A 23347-nucleotide genomic window follows, 5' to 3' on the forward strand; every position below is an offset into this window, starting at 1 on the left:
ATATAGTTCCTTCTCCGTGGCTTATCATTTAATTGCATATTTAGTCATGCCATTTAATTATTTTATGCTAATTCTGCTTTGATACCAAAAACATACTTGGTTTTTAGGCACTGAAAACTACAATACATGTAATTGCCCACAAAATTGCTACCGAATACAATGAATTAGAAATCTATGGAGTATTTGCCAGATTCTATTAAATCTAATTATCTGAAATCTTTTGAATTACAATGAGATCATTCATAGTTAAAAACATGGAATAGTGCATAGATAATTTCTAAAATGCTAATAATTTTACTTTGTGCTGTACTTGGCTTAACTAGAGTTAGGGTAAATTCATGTCCTACTATGAACAAGGCAAGCTTTCCAATGAAGACAAGCCACTCCTACTATATTCTCAATATTTGCTACAGTGGAAAAGTCATCAAGATTTGGGAACTTTACATGCCCCTGAGTGGGGCATTGTCTGGCCTGTGAGGACAGTCAGAACTCTTGTTAATGAAACTCATATATTAATAATTTTTAATATTTATTGAGTCATTCTTTTCTTCCAATTAATAATTCCCTTTAATGCTATTGTCCCTGTTTTGAGTATGTATTGAGGCAAATTCTTGATTCCAAATTATTTTTTAAAAATACAATAAGGCCTGGCCGGTGTGGCTCAATGGATCGGGTGTTGGACTGCGAACCAAAGTGTCACCAGTTTGATTCCCAGTAAGGGCACATGCCTGGGTTGTGGGCCAGGTCCCCAATGGTGGGCGCTTGAGAGGCAATCACACATTGATGTTTCTCTCCCTCTATTTTCCCTCTCTAAAAATAAATAAAATCTTTAACAAAATAAAAAAAAAGGAAAGTATTGGATTATGTTGAAAAATCAATGAATATGTGCTGTTTGTGCTCAGGAAATATAAACCAATTAGACCCACTTTGATTCTTTAATAAAAAATGTTGCCCTTTCCCTGGGCTACTTCTTTTCTGTGTGTTTTGGTCTCACTGCTCCAAGGAGACACAATCAAGTTCTTTGTGGAGGAAGCTAGACACTGGAATGAGGCTCTTGTTTTCACATCAAAACAAACAGCTTCCTCTCCCAAGGCCTTCAGCAAATCACATTCCCAAATGATCAAACAAGCTTCCCACAAACAGAAAACAAGTCAACTCCAGGTGGGTAAAGGAAAGAACCAGGAAGCCAAAAGATCTCTTTGCCCAGGTCAAAATTTCACAGTTACTAACCCTCTTGGAACAGGACACCTTGGTATTTCCATATCTGTTTCACCTTCTTTGGTTAAAGCAGTCCTTTTCAGCTGGGTACTCACTGAAGCAAGAGACAGGGAGTGGAGATAGAGGGAAAAGGTGGATTCCAATCCACTGGCTATACCAACTGTAATATGTATGGGCAGGGTATTAAGCTATTTGGTCCTTGCTTTTCTCATCTCTAAAAATAATGATGAGAATCTTAGAGAACAGACCAGGGGAGGGGGGCTGAACAATACAAAAGACCCCCCTTTTTCTCCAGACCCCTGTACTAGGTTTGCTTTGCCCCCCACCAGAGGAAAGATGTCTCTTAATGCCAGAGATTGGTAAAAAGGAAAGGAATTATTATTTATTTAAAAGTTATACAGACTAAAGTTCTTTAGAATAGCCACAAACACACACAGCCCTTCCTTCTCCCTTTGCCTAGTCTGGGGTACCGTATCTCAGGAAAGAACTAGAAGTCTGTGATTCAGGCTCCTGGCACCATCCACGTGGCAAAAGGGGGCACTTCCCCCTTTTCTAAGACAAACTGCATAGTCTTAGAAAAGACGCTAAAGCCGTGTGGTTCCAACTCTCCCAAAGCCTTGTGGTCCCTGAGAGGCACCCTAGTCCATTGGTCCCTGAAAAGATGCCAAATTCCTGCCTCACCTGGGTTTAAATTCCAGCGCCAATCTTCCTCTGCAGTCCCATTTCCAGCTCCTCCCACAATTGGCCACAGCTGCCAACCATCTCCAAGCTCTTCTGGACCCCATTACAAATCCCTATTTGGGTCCCTCCTCTTGGCTGCACCCTATTACAAGAACATCTAACTCTCAAAATTATCCTGTCTATTGAAACAGGAAAAAGGCAGCCCTTGGTAGGTACTCAATAGCCATGATCATACTGCCATTGTTTCTCCAGATTCAATTTGCTAGAATGTTAGAAGCAAACAGGCACCCTAACTAACCACTGTGCACACAAATCTGAAGTGTCTAGATCCATCCAAAACAAACCCAAAAGGATGATCTCATTCTCTTGAAGAAGGTTATATAATTCTCCTGCATCACTTTGCAATCACATTAAAATGCATATTGTTAAACCTTACACTTGAAACCTCTAAGTTCTGGAGAGGATACAACTGAGACCCAGAAAGGTTCAGATACTTTCCAAAGATGACAGTGACAAGAAACAGCAGAACTGGGACCAAAACTGGGGTCTCTCGAGAGCTTTCCCAAAAGAGCATCTGCTAAGTGGACTGTGCTTCCTCCCCTATTAAGGTATATTTCTCTAGCAGAAATGGAACAGACCAGAAAGAAAAGAAAAATTGCATGGAAGCTAATCCCCACCCTCTCATGCACACTTTCTACCCACACATGTGGGCTCCCCAGAGCTGTGTCTGGCTCTGGGTTCTTGCACAGCTGTCAGACAAATCAAAGACCCACATGCAAAAATGCAACCCTTGCAAACAGTATGTGATGTGGGTTTTTTAATACTTATGAGGGCTTCAGGTCTATAAAATAATGAATGGATTGCACTGAAAACTTAGAATGTTCATGTGTGACAAATGAAATTCTGCAGGAAAAATAGAAGGATTGTTATATCATTAAAAAAATGTTACTTACAGTAGCCTTAGATTAATTTGCTACCATCCCTTCAAATCTTATATCTCTTTGATGAAAACAGAGGATTCTGTTTCTGTGTTCTGTTTACCAAAGCATGTGCTTGTAAAGAACACTCTAGAAGGGAAACAGAAACCTAGGTAAGGTGATGGATGAGTCTGACACAAGCATGGGATTGGAAAAAGGTTCTAATTACAAACAGGCCCCTTTTGGGTAGTGCTGTTCACAGAGAAGCTGTGTCACTTCATAATTAGCAGCCCCGGAGCACAAATAGGGTGATGTTCTGAAGCAACAAGCACAGTGCAAGAACAGCTTCTGATTCTACTCACGACCACACAGTCTGGGAAAAAATGAGAGCTTAGAACTAGTCTCAAAAGTGGCCCAATTATCTATTTTAAAAATTTATTATTATAAGGATGCGGATTTCTATTGTGGCTAAGTCTTAGTAATCCTTCCAATAATTCTACAAGTAGAGTGTTACATTAGAGTACTACTAGATAACAATAGTTTATCAATGTAATATGTTAAATCTCCCCAGTCAAGTGAGCCAGTGAAAATGATACCTGAACATAAGCATGCAATGTAGCTCCAGTTCCTCAAAATTACCTGTTATTGCTGTCTTCAGGAGAGAGGTTCGCTGGACTTATTGTAGGCAAAGTCCTGGGCCACGTCTGTTACCTTAGTTGGATCCATTTATCTTAGAAAAATTACAAGGTTTGAAAACAAAATTCAACTGGGTAAATTTGAAGATCTAGTTGGCTTTATTATACAATTCATGAATTCAAATTGTAAAAAATTGAAGATTTCTATAGAAAGAAGGGTAAGGCAAGAACTATTAACAGAAGAAAAAGAAAGGGTTATTTTACACCAGAACATTTTTATCTTTTGAGGGGAAGAGAATAGAAAGGTGTTTTATCACGCAGGTTACCCCTGCTTTCTATGGGTTGGGGGAGGGGGAGCATGGAATGAAGAGAGCCCACCTGGCATATTACCTTACTGTGGTCAGAAAATTCCAGGCTGGCTGGTTAAGATTATACTTCTAGAAAAGGTGAAACAACAGTTCAGTCAGGTATTAAATTTGAATTTGAGATCATGGACCTTAGTACAAGTGAGGTTATTTTGGAACTTTGTTTTCTTTTTAACAGAATCTGTTGACTCCAGTCTGCAATCCTACCAACAGTGTACTAGGGTTCCATTTTCTCCACGACCTCTCCAACACTTGTTGTTTGTTGTTTTGTTTATAATGGCTATTCTCACCAGAATGAAATGGTATCTCACTATGGAAGACAGTATGGAATTTCCTCAAAAAACTAAATATGGACTTGTCTTTTGACCTGGCAATTCCACTGCTAGGATTATATCCTAAGAACCCTGAAACACCAACCCAAAAGAACCTATGCATCCCAGTGTTCATAGCAGCACAATTTATAATAGCCAAATGCTGAAAGCAACCCAAGTGTCCATCAGTAAATGAATGGATCAAAAAACTATGGTACATTTACACAATGGGATTCTATGCAGGAGAAAGAAAGAAGGAACTCCTACAGTTTGGGACAGCATGGATGGAACTGGAGAGCATTATGCTAAGTGAAATAAGCCAGGCGATAAAAGACAGATACCATACAATCTCACCTTTAACAGGAACCTAATCAACAAAATGAATAAGCAAGCAAAATATAACCAAAGACATTGAAATTGAGATCCAGCTGATAGTAACTAGAGGGGAGTGGGGAGGAGAGTATAGGGGAAAAGGGTAAAGGGTTTGCAGTAACAACTATAAAGGACACATGGACAATAACAAGATGGAGTGGAAATAGGAGAGGGAGGTGGAAAGGGCTGGGGTGGTGGGGAGGCATGGAAAGAAAAAGCAGAAAACTATACTTAAACAACAATAAAAAATGTTAAAAATAATTTAATTAAAATTTTAAAAAAGAATCTGTTGGCTAAAGTTTTGTACAAATCACATCATTTTTAAATGGCAAAACTGTCTTGAATTTGATTATTTGAACTGTAGGATCAATCAAATATTATTTTCTTTTAGTACCCCATAAAAATAATAGCTTTAAATACATCAGAAAAATATCATCTCTTTGAACAATCACACTAAGAATAAAAGGTTATAGATTATTGCTTATACTTCCTAGGATAATAGACCTAGGAAGGCAGCATCCAAACCCAGGCTCATAACTTCAAAAGAAAAATAGATGTGAAAATATAGCAGATGAGAGAATGACAGTTCAGGCTAGAAGCCACATCCCTTATCCTTCTCTTCCTCTCAGTCTATTTTTTTTTTTAATTTTTTCCCTTTCCAGTTCCAAAAAGGGAAAAAATGGTGTGTGCCGCGGAGAAGCATTAAGAACAGGTGGTAGAGGTCTGGATCCTATTTGGCCCTAAGGCACCCAATAATGACACACATGTGTCCTCCCTGAAATTTATTCACAGGTGTACTGTTTTCTCTTTTGAAGTCCCTGTCAACTCCTGGTAGTTGGGACAGCAAGCTGTAGAAAAAAGCACACAGCCTCGTGAAGCCTGCTCAGTGGTCACAGCAGCAGACTTCTGCAGACTTATTTGGGATAAATTACTAGTCCTCTGAAGAAGGCAACTTCCTAAATGGAAATGGCCCTATTAAAGTTCAGAGATCCATTTGGGGAGATGGCATCAGCCTTGAACTCAGCCAGTCTGTAAAAGCTCTTGCTGAGGGCTCCTATGTGAAGCCCCATCTTCTCACACCTGGCAGTGAGAACTGTAGTAATGATCTGCACCTACAGAAATCCAGTCTCCTTGTTACAGAATTGATATAAAATGCTTCTCCAAGGAATGTTCACGGCAAGGAAGAAATGCTGCACATTAAACAGTCCTCATTTTATTAGATGCATTATGGTTTGTACATGCTAAAACACACTCAGTGTTAGCAAACACTGTTCCTTCTTTCTGAACTGCATCTGTACAGCCTATTTGAGACTAAAGGGACCAAAGTGTTGCCAACCTAAAGTTGCATTTTGGAATATTGAATTTAAGCTACTAAAAAAAATGACTCAAAAAGAACCTTTGACTCTCTCCCCTTTCTTGCCCAAGAGATTCAGATAGAGAAACCTTCAGGAAGGAGAACTTAGTGTGTCACCTCAACCTAATTTGAATTAAGAATGGTACATAAATGGACACTGCCATTGTTATTTACAATTGCCATATCTTGGCAATTGTAAATAACAATGTGATGAACACAGGGGTGCTTATGTTCTTTCCAATTAGTGTTTTGGGTTTCTTTGGATGTATTTCCAGTAGTGGGGTCGCTGGATCCAAAGACAGATAAATTCTTAATTTTTGAGGTTATCTCCATACTGCTTTCTACAGTGGCTTCACCAGTCTGCATTCCCACCCACAGTACAAAAAGGTCCCCTTTTCTCCATATTCTCTTTGACACTCGTTTGTTAATTTATTGATGATAGGCATTCTCACAAGGGTGAGATGGTGTCTCATTGTGGTTTTAATTTGCATTTCTCTGATGATTAATGATATTGAGGATCTTTTCAGATGTCTATTGCCCATCTGCATGTCCACTTTGGAGGGCATGTCTTTTGGTGTTCTTTGCCCAAGTTTTAACAGGTTTGGTTTTTTGGGGTAGAGTTTTATAAATTCTTTATAAATTTTGTATATTAACCCCTTACCAGATGTATCAGAAAATATGTTCTCCCATTCCGTGGGTTGTCTTTTTTATTTTGTTGACAATTTCCTTTGTTATGCAAAATTTCTTTAGTTTGCTGTAGTCCCATTTGTTTATTTTTTCTTTTAATTCCCTTGGCTGGGGAGATATATCCAATAAAATATTGCTACAAACAATGTTGGAAAATTTGTTGCCTATGTTTTATTCTAGGATTATTATGGTTTCAGGTCTAACATTTAAGTCTTTGATCAATTTTAGTTAATTCTGGTGTGTGGAGTAAGAAAGTGGTCTAGTTTTATTTTTCTACATGTATCTGTCTAATTTTCCCAACACCATTTATTAAATAAACTATCTTTAGCTCATTATATGTGCTTGCTTCCTCTGTTAAATATTAATTGACTGAAAAGGTGTGGGTTTATTTCTGGGTTCTCTGTTCTGTTGCATTAACCTATGTGACTGCTTTTATGCCAGTACCATGCTGTTTTGATTACTATGGCCTTGTAGTATAGTTTGATATTAGGTATCATGATTCCTCCAAGTTTGTTCTTCTTTCTCAGGATTGCCATTGTTATGTGGGGCCTTTTGTAGTTCCATATAATTTTTTGAAGTATTTGTTCTAGTTCTGTGAAATATGTCTTTAGAACCTTGATAGGAATTGCAATGAATCTATACATTGCTTTGTACCCAAAGCAATCTATATGAACATTTTAATAATGTTAATTCTTCCCATCTATGAACATTATATGTGCTTCTTTTTGTGTGTGTCTTCCTCAGTTTCTTATAATTTTCTGAGTACAGGTCTTTCACATCCTTGGTTAGATTTGTTCATAGATATTTTATTTTTTGAAGCAATTGTGAATGGGAGTTTCTTAATTTCTCTTTCAGTTAGTTTGTTATTGGCACATGAAAATACAACTGATTTCTGGATATTAATTTTGTATCCTGCTATTTTGATACATTCATTTATCATTTCTAGTAGTTGGTGGGACTTTGGGGGTTGTCTATGTACAGTATCATGTCATCTGCAGATAAAGACAGTTTACCACTTCCTTGCCAATTTGGATGTCTTTTATTTCTTCTTCTTGTCTGACTGCTGTGGCTAACACTTCCAGTACTATGTTGAATAAGAGAAGTGAAAGCAAACATCCCTGTCTTGTTCCCTATCTCAAGGGGAAAGCTTGTAGTTTTTGCCCATTGAATAAGATGGTGGTATTATTTTTGTCATATGTTGTCTTTATGATGTTTAGTTATGTTTCCTCTATTCCCACTTTGCTGAGAGTTTTTCTCATAAATGGATGCTGGATTTTATCAACTGTTTTTCTGCATATATCGATGTGATCAATAGATGAGTAGATAAAACTACTATGGGACATTTTCACAATAGAATACTACTTGGCTGTAAAAAAAAATAAAGAAGAAAATTTTACCTTTTGTGACAGTATGGATACACCTGGAGAATATTATGGTAAAAGAAATAAGCCAGTCAGAGAAAGACAAATACCATATGATTTCACTCATATATGGAATCTAATAAACAAACCGAACTAATAGGAAAAAGGGGACAGCCTCATAGATGGAGGGCAGGATGACAGCTAGTGGGGGTTGGGGGAGGTTAGAGGCAGAGGCATAGAGCGAGAAGGAGAAAGGACCTATAGAGATGGACAACAGTTTGGTATTTGCTGTGGGACTGGGGTATAAGGGGGCTAAATAATATTGGGAAAAATACAATAAAGTTTAAATTTTTAAAAAAGAATCATAAACAGAGGATTTAACATAGGGGATTATTAGCTAAATATCCCCTGTGCCCCATTGTTTCTGAGTTGCCTACCATGTGTGTTCATTCCCTTCTTCCTCTACCTAACTGTAAAATGTCATTTTCATTTCAGAAATCTAATAATCCCTTCCCCTGCTTTTCTCCTTGGTCCAAAATGTCTTACATTCTCATTGTTGCTTCATTGTCTTTGGAATTTCCATTTTCATGTAGATTCCCCATGAACTGTATTTAAATTTTGATGTTTTTCTATTACTCTGCCTCTCTTAATTTGATTATTAGTCCAGCTAGAAGAAATAAAAAAGTGGGAAGGAAATTTTAGTATTTTTTAGGTCGCACTAGATCTACCCAAAACTTCAGGATATTGATAGAGAAATAAAAGTTTAGTCTATGACTGGGAAAGTTAAATTTCAGCTGACTGGATTCTAATGAGAGAGTTGAAGTGAGCTATGAGGAAGTTTAGTGTTTTAACTAGATCTTATGAGTATGTACAATATATATATAAAGTCTGTGTTTCAATACTGCTCAGTATCCATAGGATTTTAGTTTTCTTCCAATATTTGTAAATATTGCTATATGGCTAAATATTCTACAACACATTTGAGCAGAGGATGAAATTGTATCTATATCATGCTCATCAACATATATTTTGCCAACTAAGTTTAAAAATATTGTACTCTATTTCTCTTTATAACTTTTAATTCTTTCATTGTGTTAATAAATGAAGATTCACAAAAAACAACAGCATTACTGTGTTATAAGAATGTCTTATGCATTCTTTTAACACAATTTAATTTAGGTAATTGATGACTTCATATTTTTCCTACTAGTTAAGATAAATGGAACTCTTTGAAACTTGGAAACTTTCAGGAATCCCACTTTTAAAAATATTCAGGGATTTTTAAGTTTGCACTAAAGTAAGTGGCGAGATCTGTATTTAGCAAGAGACAGTCTTTTCTTACTGCTCAGTTTTTGACAAAAACAAAACCAGGAAACACCTACCTAAGCACACCCAGTCAGATCCTGAAGGCATTGGTAACTATTCTATTCACTCCAGACACTAATCATTCATCAAAGATGTGAGAAATCCTGATTGAAAAAACAAGGTGCTTCCCTTGCTAAGTGAAATGTCAGAATGCAAATGCCTGACTTATCTTTTTCTGCTGTGTATTATGAGACAGCATTGTGAAAGCAACTGGGTTTGTTTTTTTTATAACTTTTCATTTTCAAAGTTACTTTAATAAAAGGAAAATGCTTTGATACTTCATTTTCAGTGACAAAAAAATACTGGCCATTATATGCAAGACTTAAAAGAAATTCAGGAGGGCATTAATCAGTATTCATTTATTCATTCTCCCTTAAATATTTATTTATTGAACATTGGCTACCTGTCTATCATTATTCTAGAGACTAATAAACAATGATTTTAAAATTTTATATATATATATATATATATATATATAGTTAAATCTCTTATGTGTATGTGTGTGTGTAGAGAGAGAGGAGCTGATTGATCAAAACTAAATGAAAACACACTTTAGAGTCTATTTGGAAAAATACAACAGGGATGTGTAATGGAATCTGGAAGTACATTGATTGGGGTAGTCTAGAAAAGTCTCTATAATAAAATAATGTTTGAAGCTGACATCAGTGTTAAGCAGGAGGAAAATTAGTGGTCAGTAAAAATGTCCTAAAGCAACAATGGCTCTGTGTTTTTTATGGCAATGGTGGCCTAAGGATATGGCCAGAGGCTATGTTTGAGAGGTATAGCAGGCAGGGAGCCAGCTTCTGAAAGTTCCCCAACAACCATTAGATCTTTCTTAAGTGATTGTGTTACCAGTGGAATTGGGGTTCTTAGTGTTAGGAGAAAAAGCATTTTGGGGGACCCACAAGTAAAGATGAAGTCTGGTGCTAAGATTTATTTGGGTGCTCAATGCAAAATCAAGAGTGACCCTTCTGAATTCCAAATGTCCCATTTCTGTCCATCCACCATGGAAAATCAGGGCCAGAAATAGAGCCAATGTTCAGAGATCCAGTGACATATTAAAGCTTGGTCCAGTTGAGTCCAGCTAGCTTACTTGTGTTTGCAGCTGCAATCTGTTGCTGTGCTGCAGCACATGAGACAAGCACATGCTCGTCAACTCTCCTGGAGAGTTGAGGGAGAGCTCTTCTTTGTTCCCCTGGGGCTAAAACCAAAAGCTTTTCAAAATAACAGATCAATTTCCCAAGCTTTTAAGGTTTCTGATGCATCTACCTCCGGACCAATGATCCCTTTTTTAAGTTAGACTGACATATCTCTATGGTCAAGCACCTCCCCCTGAACAATTATGACCTGTGTTGCATATGTGCATACTTCCCCATGCTCCTCCCAACAGTCTGGTACCAAAAGGCAAGCATTACTCCTGGGGAGATTTCCTGTGCTCGAGGATTAAGTCTCCTCATCCGCAATCCCCTGGAGTGTGTGAATAAGTCTGTAAATGCTATAACTTCCTGGATAAGCAAGCAGGCTTATTCTCCCCAGTTTATTAAACTCAATGTCCGATTCCCTTTATTTCCTTCCTTATTAATAATTAGCTAACTACCTATGGTTACATCTGGAGAGTGCCAGGAGAAGATAAACAAAAGCAGTAACTTCATGTTGAGTAGTCAGACAAAGCTTCTTTAAAGATGTGACATGTACACAAAAAACAGAAAAACTGAATTCAAGTTAGGAAAATGAGAGTGAAAAAGAATGTTCTGGGTAGTCAGAACCATATATGTGGAAGTTCTGTGATAGAAAAAAATGTGGTATGTTTGGAAAACAGAAAGGAGGTGGATTCATTTCTTAGGGCTGATGGATAAAGTACCACCAACTTGCATGTTTAAAACAACAGAAACTTATTTTCTCTAGGTGTCAGAAGAGCCATGTCCTCTGAGACTCTGAGTAGAATGCTTCCTTGACTCTTAGTGGCTTCTGATGGTACCTTTGGATTCTTGGCTTTCCTTGGCTCACAGCTGCATCATTCCCATATCTTCTTCTAGAACCACATGGTGTTTCCCTGCATGTCTGAATCTTCATTTGGCCATCTTCCCCCCTTACAGAGACACTAGTCATATGGGATTAGGACCCACATTAATGATGTCATCTTAACTTGATTACATCCACAGTAATCTATTTTTAAATGAGGTTACATTCATCAATGAGGTTACAGCACCAAAAGTTAGAACTTCAACATGTTTATGAAGGGCGGCAAATTGAAACCACAGAAGAAGGCCACCTTAACAGAAGTTGGTGAACAAGTTGAAGTGTGCCATGACTTTACAAAGTCATGGGATAGATGTTCAGCCTTATAGCCTGTGTTAAGCAGTTAGGATTTTATTCTAAGTGAATAAGGAGACTTCATATAAAGAGAAAAATATGACATAGTTTACCTTTTAAAATGGTCTCTAGATGATGTGAAGGGACTGATTTGGTTGGAAGGAGAGTAGAAGTAGAGACAAAGGCTACTGGTAATGATCAATGGTAAAGGGTTATCACAGCAGCAATGGAGAATCATATGACCTTGACATACACCTTGGAGAAGAAATGGGATTTGGCAAAATTTGGGAGACAGTCAGGAATTACCTCAGCCTGAAATACTTTTAAGACATTCATGAATAAATACATTTCAAGAAAGCAATAAGAGAAATGAGTTTGTTTTCTTCTTTTTTGCTTTGCTTTACATTTATTTAGAGCCTAACGTTTCTTTTTTTTTTCTTTTTATATTATTCAAGTACAGTTGTCTTCACCTTCCTGCCACCACTTTCCCCCACCAAACACACTCCCAACTCTCATCCTCAATCCTTTCCCTCTTTGGCTTTGTCCATGGGTCCTTTATACATGTTTCTTGAAGACCCTTCCCCTTCTTTTCCTGTTATTTCTCTCCCCCTCCCCTCTGGCTATTATCAGTTTGTTCTTTATTTCAATGTCTCTGGTTATGTTTTGTTTGCTTGTTTTGTTGATTAGGCTCCACTTATAGGTCATATAATATGGTATTTGTCTTTCACCTCTTGGATTACTTCACTTAGCATAATTCTCTCCAGTTCCATCCATGCTGTCATGAAGGGCAGGAGTTCCTTCTTTCTTTCTGCTGCATAGTATTCCATTGTGTAAATGTAACCCAGTGTTTTTTCATCCACTCATTTACTGATGAGCACTTTGGTTGCTCCCAGCACTTGGCTGTTTTAAATTTTGCTGCTATGAGCATTGGGGTGCATAGGTTCTTTTGAATGAGTGTCAGGATTCTTAAGGTAGAATCCCAGTAGGGGAATTTGGTGTCAAAAGGCAGTTCCATTTTTAGTTTTTTGGGGAAATTTTACACTGTTTTTTTCACAGTGGCTGCACCAGTCTGCATTCTCACCAACAGTGTACTAGGATTCCCTTTTCTCCACAACTTCACCAGCACTTATTTTTTACTGATTGTTTATGATAGCTATTCTGACTTGTGTGAAGTGGTGGCTAGTGATACTGAGCATCCTTTCATTCAGCTCTGGGCCCTCTGTATGTCCTCCTTGGAGAAGTGCCTGTTCAGGTTGTTTGCCCATTTTTTAATTGGATGGTTTGTCTTTCTGGAGTGGAGCCATGTGAGTTCTTTATATATTTTGGGGATCAAACCCTTGTCTGAGATATCATTGGCAAATGTATTTTCCCATACAGTTGGTTCCCTTTTCATTTTGCTGATGTTTTCTTTAGTTGTGGAGAAGCTTTTTATTTTGATGAAATAAGGAGAAAAATTTGAACTGATGACAAGAATTTGAAAGATTTTGGAATGTATGAAAAATATTTACTTTATTTTTTATTTTTAAACATTTTAATGTGCTGCTGCTATTGTTTCTAGATTATTTCTAAATACAATTGTAGTTGTATATTCATATGCTGGCTAAATCTAACACAACCAAAATATTTAGGTCCAGTTCACCAAATATGGCTCAGAAGACATCTTGGTTACACATAAAAAAAGTGATAGGGTATTATTTCTGCTACTTGCAAAAATTGGTATATGAACCTATAACAAGACTAAATCTTTGATTCTGCTGTTATTGGGCAATCTTTATATTTGTGTATTTATGCATTTTAAATTGAGTAGGAAGCAAAGGGGTAGTATATTTATAAATATTACAAAGCAAATAAAAATTATAATGACCAATTCTAGCAGGATGGTTTTGGTGAATTTTTAAAACTTTTTGCAAGTCTACCTCATTTTAAGTGCCATGACTCAAAGTCAGATCTTCTCAGTGACTCAGGCCAAGACCTGTACCAGTTTGTAAAATGCTTTCACTTTCTATCTAAGTCATCCTGAGGCAAGGCTAAAGGGACCTTATTGCTAAGAGTCTTTGACAGAGAGAAAAGTCTATCTGTTAACCACATGACTGCAATTCTGTAAACATGAATTTTAAGTTACTCATCCTCTCATGCTTTCTGCTATACCCTCTCATCCATGTGAGGAGCAGTTAGACCTCAAGAAACAGAGTCTTGGTTCAGGCAAATTATGTTTTAATTAATTTAAAAACATTTCTATTTTAACCTAAGAGCATGACAAAGCAGACAAAATAATTTGAGCCAGCAACATGTACAAAAATATTAAAAGTTTGCATTCATTTATTTTGTCATACAACATTTAATGTTCAGCAAAATTTTCAGAAAAAAAAGTCTATAATATACTATAGATATTTGAACATGTATTATATATGTATATTTTTCAAAGATAAATAATGGTAAATTTATCTTTGCAGTAAAATGGTTGCCTAGACCTAAAGTCAATTCCTAGCCTACATCTTATATTTTCAGAATGGAAAATATTTTGCAATTTTTGTTAATCTCGGAAGACAGGAAAGTGCTTTCAAATTTTATGTATTTAAAAAATAGATTATCATCTTGAAGGCTTTTTAGAAAGAGGGAATAGTGCTGAATTACTTTGTAAAATATGTGGTTTATGAGCCAGGCTAATGTGGTTACTGTGGTCATAGAGTTTTGCCTGGATCAAATCCACAAGCATCAAGAAGTAGAGTTCCAAATATCACATCATCACAATAAATATAATTAACTACTATAAAGAGGCCAAGCTCAGGAATGTGGGAGAGTCTAAAGGTATTGGAACACATTTTACAATTATTTTCAGAGAACAGAAATTACATGGTTCTTGAAAGTAATGCTCACACTCAATCTGATTCTATCTGCATTAGAAAATTTATGCTAAATATCCAGTGACTCAAGTGAGCCCATGTGGCACACAATCTGGAGGAATTTGTTTGTTTATTTTGGGTCTGACTTTAGCACTGGGTTATATTTCTTCATCAGAATCAGCTATTGTAACCAGTTGGCATGTGACTGGCCCTGATTGGCTTTGCCTGTTTTAATTTAATAATAAAGGGATTTAGTTCCAGTGTTGGCTATGCTGATGGGATGGGATAGAACAGAGGGGGAAGGCTTGATAAAATCAAAGTGTGCCAAAATGGTTAAGTAAAACTGTTAATTTAAAATATCTTTTGTGATTTTGTCATTGCTTTACACTGGATGTTATTGTAACTAAAGCCTGAACAAATGCAATAACAAAAAATGACAATCAGAAAATTTACCTACAGCAATTTTGACTGCAAATATAAAAGTCATGATTCTAAATGCTTTAGAAAAACAACTTTTTCAAGCCAAAATCATAAAGCTCAGTAATTAAGTGCTTTCAACACAGTACACAACACAACATGACACAAAATTAAAACTGGTATTTGGAAAAGATAACAGTCATCACTTTCTAATTACTGCATGAGCACCTAAAATTTGCATATTAGTTTGAAGGTCAAGTATTCCATATTGTCTTATTAATTCAGGCATCTTCTTTTACAACAAACTTTACATATTTGTTAATGTCCAAAACTTATAAACCTAGGGTCCCATTTTGCATGAATTTTGCTAACAATTTCATTTAAAAATAAAACTTGATGTATTTAATTCCTGAGACAAACATTTTCAGGTCTCATATTCCTTTACTTATAAGAAATTGATTTTGTTGCTATTCTTTTATAATATGCAGACATCTCAGATTCGGTCCATGTAGAGCATGCTCTCTGCCCATACTTTAATATCCATCAATTCACTGGGTTTCAAATGCATATTCTGATCTGGTAGATCTGAGATGGAGCTCAACAGCATACGTTTTAAACGGGCGCTCAGGTGATGCCAATGTACTAGTCAAGAATAACATTTTGAGTAGCAAGATTATAGAAAGTTTATTCTCTTTTTCCCATATTTGCTTTTCATCCTGCACTCCATCTTTTGGACAACAGCATAAATATTTATCCATTAGCGCCACCACATACTTCTCTCTGCTTCACTGTCACATGCATTGCCCTCATTTCCTCACACCCTATAGACCAATTCTATCTGTTGGTTTTTCTTGTGAAATCAACCTCTGAAGCATCTGGATTTGTTTCCTATTCTTTATGTACCTTGACATTCTTATACTTAATGTCATAATACTCAACCAAATTTTCCTAAATGTGTCCTACCTAACCAATCATTTTTCCCCATCAGTTACTTCCCTTTCAATACTCTCTATCTAGTATAACAAAGTGATCTAAACAAAGTGCACATTTCTATCATGATATTGCATTTCTTTAACATGATTCTCTCAACCTAAACTAACTCCCCCCACCTTTCACAAATGACAAACTCTCACTTTCTTTCAGGATCACTACAATGTTGTCTCCTCTTCCAAAGTCGTTCCTTCTATTCATGGCAGAAAGAGTATTATTCTTGCAGGGTTCTTCCAACATTCATTTATAACTCTTCATGGAACCAGTAATATTATATAATAATAACATATTTATTTACCTTAAATCTTACAATGTTAAAATGCAGGAACTGGGCATTTCTTCTTATTTCATTCTCAAAACCTAGCCCAGTGCTTGGCACTGAGTAAACTCTAAATAAATATTGATTGAATAACAAAGTTTTCTTCAAAGTTTAAATGACTTTACTCATTTAAAAGGAAAAAAGTGGTCTCCACATCTAAAATGAAAATTAAAATATTGACAGTAATTAATCTATATTCATGGTTCAAACAGTTGATTTTATAATTTGAAGATAAATAGCTAATGCTTATTAAACACAAACAATTTGAGATAAGCATAGTTGAAAGTATGAAATTGTAATTTCCCAAAAAGTATAGTCTTTTTTATCTTATACTTTTTTATTTTTTAATATTTTATTTATTTATATATTTAAATTATATTTTTATTGATTATACTATTACGGTTGTCCTTATTTTTCCTCCATTGCTCCCCTACACCCAGTAACACACACTCCCTCAGGCAATCTCCCCACCATTGTTCATGTCCATAGGTCATATGTATAAGCTCTTTGGATATTCTATTTCCTATATTGTACTTTACATCCCCATGGATATTCTGTAACTACCTATTTGTACTTCTTAATCTCCTCAACGCTTCATCCATTCCCCCACACCTCCCACCAATGTGGCAACCATCAAAACTTTCTCTATATCCATGATTCTGTTTTTTTGTTTGCTTAGTTTGCTTTTTTGATTCAGTTGTTGATGGATATATATTTATTGATGTTTTATTGCTCATAATTTTGATCTTCCTCTTTTTCTTCAATAAGTTCTTTTAACATTTCATATAATAATGGTTTGGTGATGATAAACTCCTTTAGTTTGTTACTGTTTGGGAAGCTCTTTATCTGCCCTTAGATTCTAAATATTAGCTTTCTTGGTCCCTGCTTTTCATGACTTTGAATATTTCTTTCCAAAACCTTCTAGTCTGTAATGTTTCTTTTGAGAAATCAACCGACAGTCTTATGAGAATTCCCCTGTAGGTAACTAACTTATTTTCTCTTGCTGCTTTTAAGATTCTCTCTTTATCTTTAAACTTTGGCATTTTAATTATGATGTATCTTGGAGCAGGCCTCTTTGCATCCATCTTATATGGGACTCTCTGTGTTTCCTGTACTTGCATGTTTATTTCCTTCACCAAATTAGGAAGATTTTTTTCATTATTTTTTCAAATAAGTTTTCAATTTCTTGCTCTTTCTCTTCTCCTTCTGTCATCCCTATGATGTGAATGTTGGGCCTCTTGAAGTTGTTCCAGAGGCTGCTTACACTATCTTAATTTTTTTAGATTATTTTTTATTCTTCTTATTCTGATTGGTTGTTTTTGCTTCCTTACATTCCAAATCATTGATACGATTCTTGGCTTCATTCACTCTACTGTTGTTTCCCTGTAAATCGTTCTTTACTTCAATTAGTGCATCCTAATTTATCCTTAGTGTATCTTTCATTTAGCGTATCCTTCATTTCTGAGTGGATCTTTTTTATGCTAATGAGGTCTTCACTAAGATCCTAGAGTGTCGTTATAACTAGTGTTTTGAACTCTGCATCTGACTGAGTGCCTCTCGTCATTTTGTTTAGTTCTTTTTATATAGTTTTGACCTGTTCTTTCATTTGTGCCATGTTTCTTTGTCTCCTCGTTTTGGTAGCCTCCCTGTGTTTGTTACTATGTATTATGTAGAGCTGCTTTGATTTCATGTCTTGGTAGTGTGGCCTAATGTAGTACGTGTCATGTAGGGTCCAGTGGCACAACCTCCCCTATTACCCAAGCTTGGTACTTGAGGTGTGCCCTCTGTGTAGGCTAAGTATACCTTCCTCTTGGTGTTGAGCTTTGGTTGCTATTGGCAGACCAATGGGAGGGATTTACCCAGGCCAGTGAACTGCAAGGATTGGATGTAAACACTTAACATCAACCTCTGCCCTCCATAAAGGATTAGCTGTGCAGGGGCACAGTGATGGTGCTTAGACATGGTCTGTAGCTATTCATCATGTGTATTGCATTGGCCTTGAGGTTTCCTGGGTGGTTCAGGCTAAGGTCAGCCTCCACCTGAGTTTTGCCAGAGGCTACCCTATGGGCCATAAAGCAATCTGAGTGGGATGCTACTTGTGCTGGGCTTGGGGATTCCCAGGTGAAGCCAAGTTGTGAATCTAGGCTGGCTACTCTTAGTGCTGTGCTTGTGGCTCCCTGAGGCCAGGTGTTGCTTGTTTGAGAGGATTTAGAAAGTTGCATAACATGAGTCAAGACCAGCCATTCATATGGAAGAACAGCTTGGGGGCTGTGGTTATAAGTTTGGTGGGGCAGAGTCTCTGGGGATCTCCAAGGTGGGTCAAACAGTGTTAGCCAGGTTGATGGAGTCTCAGCTATAGCACTAGCTTGATAGCTCTGTGTCTCTGTGGGGAGAGGGTTTAGAAAAGGGACAATGGCCTCTTCTTGCCTTACTTTCAGACATTTCAATTTCTCCCAGTATGCCACTGGTGTATTTCAAGCTACCCCAGTGCTGGAACTCAGAGGGATTGAGTCTGGGTAGGTGAATTGTGTATGGGTTCTTTAAGAGGCACTTTTTGGGGCTCCAGAAGTTTCTTCTACCAACTCAATCTGTGCTGGTTTTGCAGCCAGAAGTTGTGGGGACTTATTTTTCTTGCACTGGAACCCTGGGTTGGGGGTCTGGTGTGGGGTTAGGACTTCTAGCTCCTGAGATACCTCTCCCAAATTTTTATCTATCACATGTGGGTGTGGGACCAGCCTGTTCCATTTCTATGCCCATCCTACCAGTCTGGGTAGATGTGGTTTCTTTAATTCTGCAGTTGTCAAACTCCCACTCCACTTGATTTCCAATGATTCTGAGTGATGGTTGCTCTGTATTTTCATTGTAATTTTGAGGTGGTTATGTGAAGAACAAGTCACATCTGCCTATACTGCCATATTGATCAAAAGAGTGTTTTCCAAAAAGTACAGTCTCAAATATTTCATTTCAAAGCTTTAGATATCCAAAGTTAAATTAACTTGAGTTTTTATTTTAGTGAAATTCTGTAATAGAATTTTACTTGAAGTAAGAAATAACTACATGTAAGATATTATGTACACATACTATAAAATGAATCACTTTCAGTGCATGTTTTTTATTATGTACTTCTCATATTTCAAACACAGGGCTGATGCCAGAAAGTACAAGGATGGATCTTTTCCACTAAAAGTCTGTATGGTGCTGTGAAAGAAGCTTGGTGTTTTCTCCTCCTGATTCCCCCATGGAGGATTGACTTGTTGCCTATCACACACAGGGTATGTTCTTCAACCAAGAAAAGGGCAGTAGAAGTTTCTGGAAGGGAAAGATAAAAGGTGGAACTAACAAAAATTAGGAGATCATCAGCCTCAAAATGATGTCCATAGATGAGCAATTTAATTATAGCTCTTTATAGCATCCTCATATTCACTTGCTCATTTCATCTTCTCAATAATTCTGGAAGGGGACTAAAATAAAGCAAATGTGGTTTTCCCAATTGGGCAGAGGTATGGATAACTAAAATGTCGTGCCCCAGTTTATACAGGTACAAGCAGGAACAAGACCTGAGTTCATTTGTCCATCTGTAGGCATGTTGTCCCTCTATTGCAACACTCTATTTCTTAAGTTTGTTTCACATGGTAGCTCTGAGACTTTTCAAGGTGGCACTTAACAGGAGCACTCTCACTAAAGGACCCACCAGATCACTGAACAGCAGCATATAGCAATTGGTTTGGGAGGAATTGCTTCTGCTTGGAACCACACTGTGTATCCACAATTTTGAAATTCCATTTGTTTTGTTTTGAATTTGGCTTCCCCAGTTAGTTATATTTCAGCCAATGAAAGGAATTAGAAAATATGTGTTAATTTAAATGGAAATGTTTTTTCACAAGTTTGGAGGGTGGAGGAAGCAAATTGAGTAGGTATGGGGACATGGGCCAAGTAGAAATAAAAAAAAAAATTTAACAATTGTCAGTGATATTAACAATCAATCACCCTGAGTTGGCATTTATTTATTGAAATACACACACACATACACACAAATAGGTTCAGTCATCTCAATAGGGATTCACAGTTCCAATGTTAACATTTAGGCAAGAGAACTCTAAAATAAATTTAATAGATTAATGACAAAATCAGAGTCAGGCACCACCTCAAGGATGCTCCCTCATGATGACAAGCCCAGTATTTGCAGATAGCAATTCAGAATTAAAAACTAGTGGGTTAGGATTTTGAGAGACATTTGGAATATGAACCACACATTTCTTTCAAATTATTCTTTATCCATGTTTGAATTTATTTTCAAATTACTGCTTAACAACAATTCTGAAGCACAGGAAAAATATGTGAAACTCTAAAGACTGCAGTTATTATTCTGGCCTATCTGTTTAATCACTTGACCATCTAAATACTATATTTTGATTGTAAAAGTAGTCTCAAGAGATGTCAGATTGAAGGCAGGTAATTTTCCTTAAAAGAAACAAGTAGCAAAAACAGAATACTGACAGGACAGAAACCAGCACTGTCAGAGTCCATATGCTTGTATTTTTAGAACAGGATGCAGTGAAACAGAAGGAAAGAGATCTAGATAAATAAATGAGACACCATTTGTGACAAGCAAAGCTTTTTTTACCTATTGAACAAACATGAAGACTCCAATCGTCTTTGGCAGGAACTTCACAGGAAAAAGCCAAGACAGAGTCATGCTATTTATGTAGCGATTCAATCCTTTTCCTGAATGTCTTTTTATATAAAAGGCAGACCATTAACAATAGAATATTAACCAATATAAATATAATAGCTTGCCCATGTTGAGAAGCTGTTGTTGAAATGTATCCTAACAATTATTTACAGGGCTCTATGGCTCTTTATCTGAAAAAGGAAACAGGAGCTAAGACCACAAAGATGTATTTTTCATCTCCAGTGATCCATGATAGATATAAACAAGACGATGATGCTCTGAATCTATTTAATTGACCTGACCATAATAAATTGCAGCTGGATATTTTCTCTTTATGTTGTTCTGAAGTCACACTTCAGACATTAGGAAGTCATCATATTGCCAACGGTTTATCTCAGAGTCAGAGAATGGCAGATGGCTGGAGCAGCAAGGGGTCTTTTTCATCCTTCCTTTCCTTTCCCCGAAAGCTCGGTTTAGGGTTGGCTGTCGGCCCATAACAACCTTCCAAACAGCTATCAAGAACAAAATGAGTTTTCAAAGTCTGCCTAATAGAATATATCAAAATGTAGTAGGCAGTTAGAGAGGCATGAGCAGAGCAGGAACTATGGTCCAGGTATTGAGGGTCTTTAGGGCAGGGAAGCCCAGGGTACCCAATAACAGGCAAAACTACAAGCCCTCCCACATCCACTCTCTCAGGCATTAACCCTGGGGATAAGATCTCAGCTTTGTTTCAGCTCCAGGACCAGAAAAGCAGCAAAATCCGGCAGAGCAATGCGGTGGCTGACTTCAGGACCAGCTGTAATGAGTAACAGGCCCCTCCCCCGGTGCGGACCAATCAGTGGAGATCATGACCCTAAAGAAACATACCAGGAAAGCTGATGAATGTTCTTTTGAGGTCTTCCACTGAGACCTCAGACAAAAGCCCTCAGGATGGAGAACCCAGTGTCACTTTTCTTGATAGAGCATGCCAGTGCTTTTCCTCACCCCTTACTTTCCCCAGGCCATGTCCTTTCTCTCTTCCCAGAGCATGCCTAAACCTCTCCTCCCTCTTTCATCCTTCAAGGGAGTGTCTCTCTCCCTCTTTCTTCTAACCTCCAGGGGCACTTCTATTGCTGCAACTTGTTTCCTGAGCCCATTTCTTCTATGGCTTACTTCTGCTTCTGTGACTTTTATGTAAACTTTATCTTATAATCTGAGGTTTGGTTCTGAATTCTTCTCTCTAGCCAGAACTCAAGAACTGAGGTTGCTAAACCAGGGTTTGAACCTGGTGCTGTATTTCCACTGCTAACAAAAACTTATATTATTTATTTTTGAAAATATGTGAATAAAAGCCACATACATTTTATGGATACAATTTTAAAAGAAAAAATGACATGACAAAAAATCCCATTATTGCCAACTAAGTAGGTGTTTGCTAATAAACATATATTAGATCACTGATATTTTTTTCAGCAAAAACCAAGGCCTACATCTTGTTGTGACTTTTAACTTTGACATGTATTTAAAAGTACATCTTCACAGAAAGGCACATCTTATGGTTGTGTGTACCTGAGGCAATGAAATTGAGCTGGGAGCATACAATCTGGCTCAGTTTATCCAGAAGCTCACTGCCTGTCTGCACAAATGCTATACAGCACAAACTGGGACTTGCACCAAGACGCATTCATCAGGAACAGGAACATGCCTCAGCACAGCTTCATCTAATCTGGCACAGTCAGCAGCTCCCAGCAAACAACAGTAACACGAATTCAAGAGGCCCCATTGTGGTTTCACCAGCAAGGGGTCTCTCTGAGAAAACTCCTCAGGTGTTCACCAGGGGAAGAAAAAGCATCAAATTTGTGCATAAATCTTTAAGCAATGCTACCAATAGCTGGATAGAGAGGACAATAATAACATATATAGTGCCATGGTACAAACACCAATTATTTTTTAGTCACATTCATACACAGGTAGAGTTGTCTGGTTGATAGAAAATTATCTCCAAATAATGACAGCCTGAAAGGGAGTATTCTCTGCTAAATTTCAGCTGGTGAGTGAAGCATTTTGATTAATTTAGTCATGTTATCTCATGGTTACCATAAATATTATAGAACTATGCAGTCTGCTGCAGTAGTCACTAGCCACAAGTAGCTATTGGCACTACAAATAAGGCATCCAAACTGAGATGCATTGTAAAATATATGGGGGGTTTTGCGGAGTTAGTATTAAAAAGAATGTAAAATATATCATTAGTAATTTTATATTGATTATGTGTTAACATTCTATTTTGGATGTATTGAGTTATGCAAAATATGCACAACAGGGTGGTGATTGCTGGGGGAGGGAATTAAAAGTGCACTAAATGCTAATGGAAAAAATAAAGATTATATATTTAAAAATAAAATATAAAATTAATGTCACTAGTTTATATATTTAAATGTGACTACTAGAAAAATGTAAATTATCTGAGTAGCTTGTATTTGTGGCTTAGATTATGAGTCCATTGAACAATGATAGTATAGAATAGTCTACCAATTTTTAAGCCTAA

This window comes from Phyllostomus discolor, chromosome 11 (assembly GCF_004126475.2).
Source record: "Phyllostomus discolor isolate MPI-MPIP mPhyDis1 chromosome 11, mPhyDis1.pri.v3, whole genome shotgun sequence".
Taxonomy (NCBI): Eukaryota; Metazoa; Chordata; class Mammalia; order Chiroptera; family Phyllostomidae; genus Phyllostomus; species Phyllostomus discolor.